Genomic DNA, 5,510 nt, shown 5'->3' with positions numbered 1-5,510 from the left:
CTAAGAAAATTATTAAGCAAATTCTGACATACTTATACGATAGTTCTAAAAAGTCATCTTTGAAAGAATAGGTCAGAAAATCATCACAGTAACTTGGCAAAAAATACAGGTTGCAAGAACTCTGTAGAACATTTATGACTCTTTTGCAACTAAATTGTTTCCCTGGTGATGCTCTTAAAAAGTTATATATATACTGACTTTAAGTCAATAATCAGGTTTTTATAACATGAAGAATACAACAGATACAAAAATAATTATCAAATAATTACAAATATAGAGCTAAAATATTAAAAAAGAAGTATAAATATTTCAGTAAATTGTGATAGGAAGCAGCTATTCAAGGTGACAGAAGATGACACAATAATAGAAGATATGTATATAGCATAAATAAAGGTAGACTAAAAGGATATTTACCAAATATAATTGCAGCTAGAGAAAAAGTGCATATGCCAAATAAACATGATAAGGTTTACCTAAAAGCAAAAGTGGTAATGTTAGGATGAAAGGACATGTGAGCTTTTACTTTTCACTTTAGTCTTTTGAAATTTTTCTTATAATTTCCAAAAAGGTTGACAATATTGAGACAGGGAAGTAACATTAATTGAAACACAAAGGCGCCACACAGGACAGGTGGAAAATATGCTGAAAAGCCAGGAGTAAAGGCTGAGTGTGGGGCTTCTCAGCCCCCGTGGAGGGCAGCAGGACCATGGCTTAGTGAGGGAGCCCAAACACATTGGCAACTCAGGGTCCTGTGAGTGCGTGCACTTTGACCTTGGGGTATGCTGGGCTGTCAAGGGAACTCACTGAGCCCGGGCAGAGAGGAAGAAATCGTGGATTTTAGCTTTCATCCAACACTGACAGGAGGCACCTCTAACTCAAACTGATTACAGGAAAACTGTTATTCCCTGGAAAATGCATAAAGTAGATTAAGAAGAGGTCCTCAAAGATATCTGGGAATGAGATGGGGGACATGTGATGAGGCGAAACAGAGGGGAAAGGGGCAGGGGAGGGGACAAGAAAGGGAAGAAAAGGGGAGGGGAGGGAAAGGTAGGGGAAGGATAGAGAGAGAATTTGAAAATTAAAAAACTTTAATAGGAAAAATGCCAATATTGTACCCTGAAATGCATATTCCCAGGTTACCAAAAGCAGGATGAGGTCCACCAATCCTTCAGGCTACTGTTTTCTAATGCTTAAAAGATATAACAAGAAAAAAAATAACAATCATACTCTAGCAGTACAGACTATTAATCCCATTCTACCCAAAAGTAAAACTTCAAAATAGTATACAGTAAGGAAACTATGACAAGGACTTACAATAAAAACCGATCGGCACAGAGATTGTAGCTTTGCATCTGCTGAGTTCCACAGAGAACAGTCGCCTGCCTTAGGTAATAGGGACGGTACCGTCATACTAAAACAACATTAAAAGCAAATGTTACACGTCACAAAAAAAGCCAAGCAAATTGCAGAGTACTCAAGGAGCTAAACCGGCCCGTGGGGCACTTGCTGGCTTTGCTGCTTCGCTTTAAGAACACTCAACATGGGTTAGTAATTTTGAGATTTTTCAGGGAGAACATGGTTTCAAGCCGAAATGGCAAAGAAGGCAACAAGTAGGCCTCTGGAAGCTGCTATGCTGAAGCTGTACTAGAGAGCAGACACAAGCACTCACGCAATGATCATCTTAACAGTAGGTGTTTACAAGAGAGAAACATACTCAATTTGGCCCATAAATACTGAAGATGGAGAAAGAAGAGAGGTGACTACAAAGAGATGTGACTATGGCAATGTGATCTTGTTAGCTGATCGCCTTCCACTCTCGTTGCAAGTGGACGAGGTTCTTGATTTCCACCCCAGCTTCAGTCGCTGTTCCCAGGACCAACTGCAGAGGGTATGAGAAATTTCTAGGGTTGTTCAAACAGATGCCAGTGATGATGGTCACTAGGCTTCTGGGATTTGGCATTCCCGGCCTGGATGAGTCCAGCAGACCTTTGCAGAAGTCAAGAATATTATAGAGGCCCCAGGCATCAGAGTCTGGCCTGGTCATCCTGGGCCTTACCAATCTTTTGAACACAAAAGACTGGCAGAGCAGGTACTGGTTCCCTCTCTTCAGCTCATCTTCCAGGAAGGTGATGGCTGCCAAGGCCCTGCCGTCCTCTATCCTTAGGATGTACAATGTGTCCACCACAATTTTGGGTATGATGAGGAAAAGTTTTCCACTAGTGGTGAGCTGCTCAGTGACCGGAAGATGCTCGCAAAGGGCCCTGGGGTCAGGGAACAGGTAAGGGGTCAAAGCTGACTGCGTTTGGGGCCCCCGAAGGGTCTTCTCTAGCAGTGCCACCTCATGCGGAAGCCAGAGCTGGACGATGTCTTTGGAAAGCCAGCTCCATGAAGTTCTCTCTGTAAGCTGCCATGACGGGGCTTCTGGTCCTTCAATCGTACTGCTCAGGAAGACACCCAAATTAGTGTTGAACCTCAGGAACTGTCCGGGAAGCTTTGCGGCAAAGTGGCCAAAGCTCCGGAGGAAGCAGATGCGCACTGCGGCCTCGTCCTGGGTGCTGAGTGCAGGCAGGGCCTGCTGGGAGTCCACCCTGCCCTGGGATGCCTGAAGTGGTGAGGACTGCACCAGGGCAATGTCCTCGGGTAGCTGCGGGAATATGGGGCTCTATGGGCCTCGACAGCCCAGCAGCAGCTCACAGACATGGTGGGACAGGCCCAGACCCGGCTGCTGGAGCTCTCCCAACGAGGGTAGCACGTTCAGCAGCATGCACAGGTGGTCCCACATGCTCCGCGGGCTCTGCCAGCATGAGGAGAGGAGGCGGCGGTTGGTGCGGAGCCAGCCCAGCATCACCTTGAGGGCCGGCAGGAGCCCCTCCGCACACGGGACCTTCAGCTTCCTTCGAATGATGTGGAGATGATCCGGGGACCGGCTGACCGAGGTATGGAACTCGAGGTCTGGAAAGCAGTTCTCATCATCATCCTCAGTGCCCGACGGACTGTCAGAGTTGGGGCTCAGCTCAGAAGGAGGCGTCACTCTGCAGCAGATGAAGACGGGAGCCAAAGGTGAGCCTTGCACCTCCGGAAGCTTTGGACTGGACGGCATGGGCAGGTGAGCAGACATAGTCATTTTTAAGAGCTCTAGGAGACTGCTGGAAGGTCTGGATGCCTTCAGTTTCTTCTCGGCAGGATCCACTTCGTATCGGGGTACAGCTCCGCTTTCCTGGATTGCTGGTGGATTCAAGAAGCTACCCTCTTCCTCGTCACTTGCATCTGAACAGGAAGGGTCACTACTCGCTTCTGAGCAGACCTGTGACTTTAAGGATTCCTCCTCCTCCGTCTCATCTGAGTCCCAGCAGGAGCAAAAACTGGCTGCAGAGATGTAACCCTCATTAGAAACACAAGACCACCTGTGCCGCGGGCCTTTGGTGGCTGGAAAGTCTGGGGGCCCCGCTCCAGTCACGTTCTCCTGGCTCCTGTCGTTCTCCTGGCTCCTGTCACTGCAGACAGCCACATCTGGACTCAGTTTCCCTCTCCGGAGCTCACCCTGGATTCTTGTATTCACATGTTGAATCAGATGAGAGAAAAGGGTCAAGGTGAAGTGGACCGCTGGTTTGTGCTTCTTTGCACATGTTTTCCTCAGGCTGTGCACGTTCATCAGGCAGAGGACCACCATGTGGAAGATGAGGCGGTCTGGGAGAATCAAGCTGCTCTTCGGGGACTTTCCCTCTGTGGACGCCTGGCACGGGTCACGTGGACACTGATAGGCAAGACAGAGGCGGAAGTCCTCCAACACCAGCTGGCACAGGGCTATCAGCCTGGCCACTGTGCACTGCCGCTGGGGCTGCAGGAGACTCTGAAGACACAGGAAGCTGACCAGCAGCCGCTTGTTGTCCCAGTACTGCCTTTGGATGCGAGACAGTTTCTTTCACTGGTATCTTTTTAGATGGCTGTCACGCTTTCCCGCATAGTCATACAGCCGTTTGAGGTTCCAAGCTGCCCCCCGAAAAGGCACGTGCGAGTGGAGGCAGCACTGATAGAAGTACGTGGCTTCCATGCCGTAGTATCTGCTCCCTGCCAGCGCTCTCAGCTGGTTGAAGGGCATCCCCATGTTTGGGGCCACAGTCAGGGCCCTGTAAAGGCATCGCTCAGCCAAGTGCACTGTGGCCAGGTCGAAGAACTCATTCTGATAGCGGAACAAGTCCCCCAGGTAGAGCAGGCAGCGGTGGCAGGCCATGCGAGCCCAGGCGGCCTCCTCCTTGGCCGTAGGGCCTACTTTGCCACAGCCAATCAGGTGAATCTCTCCATGAGGCAGTCTATGTAGCTCTGCAGCCTCAGCTCATAGTGGCCCTGAAGGAACAGGAAGAGGTGCTCTTAGAACTTGAGGCCACCCTGCAGGTGCACCCGCAAGGGGCCTTCCCAGAGCTTGAGGGCGTCCTTGTGCCTTCTGTTGGTCTTCATAAGCAACATGGCAACATCAGAGTAAGCTTTCTGCCGCAACAGCTCTTCTGCCTTCCTCCCGTAAGACACGAGGTGCAAGAACGTGATGCAGACCTGCTGGACCACATCCCGGAGGGCCCGGACGAGCGGCCTGAACACTGCTTTCTGAGCATGGCCTCTGTGCAGACACAGGTCAAGCCGCTGAGCTGCCACGCACACTTCCTGGTAGAGGAGTTCGGCCTTCAGGGCTTCTGCGTGGCTTCTTTCCATGGGGCTGGACTCTCCCAGGACCTCCCAGGGGCACCTGCTGAGAAAAGACAAAACTGGTTAGGGTTCACCCACACACACTAAAGAATAACAGCGACGACGAAGTTCGGATGAATCAACCCTCTTCAATAAAGCAGGTAAATCCTGCTCAGCCTTTAGGCCTCAGGGTAAAGGTAACTTCAGAGAGGCTGACTCCACCTCCCTGAGACGCCACCGCTCCCCCACACACCTCTGGGATTTGGGGCCTCAACTGGGTGTGAACTTTTCTTGCTGTCTGTTTCTTTTACTGTGGAACATCTATTATAGCAATCTATGCCCTTTTCTACCTAAATAGAGCACAAAGTCCCTTGAGGGAATGATCGGAGCCAATTAATTCCCTCTCACATCCCCAGTATCGAACAGCGCTTGCACTGCCCAGCATATAACTGGAAACAGCTTATTCCACATACCAATTTACCGGGGATGGCTTCTGGTTCCACGCGTGCAATGTACAGAGACAGCCTGTTCTGCTGTTTCACATGAATTATAAAAGTGAGGTGAAATGTTATGCAATTTGCACTAATTGTAATACAAAAAGAAAAAGAATCTCCTGGACACAGATTTAAATTTAATCAAGGGTATAGATTCTTTGGAGGGTTCAACCTGGAATATTTAAATATGTTAATAATGGAAATATGTTAAAATCAAATTTTAATACAAAAATCAGATTCCTTACTCTGATTAGAATTTGCTTTTTAGACTTTCAGGATAGAGGGAAAAGAGAAATCCACACATTATAATACAAAAACTGACAGAGGAAATGCCAAAGG

General features: G+C 48.7%; 1 pseudogene; it reads right to left on the bottom strand.

The window, feature by feature from the left end:
* Window positions 1–1,795: 1,795 nt before the first annotated feature.
* Window positions 1,796–4,704, bottom strand: LOC101564890 (annotated as a pseudogene).
* Between the last annotated feature and the right edge of the window lie 806 nt (window positions 4,705–5,510).

This window comes from Octodon degus, unplaced genomic scaffold, assembly GCF_000260255.1.
Source record: "Octodon degus isolate 3935 unplaced genomic scaffold, OctDeg1.0 scaffold00118, whole genome shotgun sequence".
Lineage (NCBI taxonomy): Eukaryota > Metazoa > Chordata > Mammalia > Rodentia > Octodontidae > Octodon > Octodon degus.
Note: the sequence above shows the minus strand (reverse complement) of the source record. Positions and strands in the feature narration are given on the sequence as shown.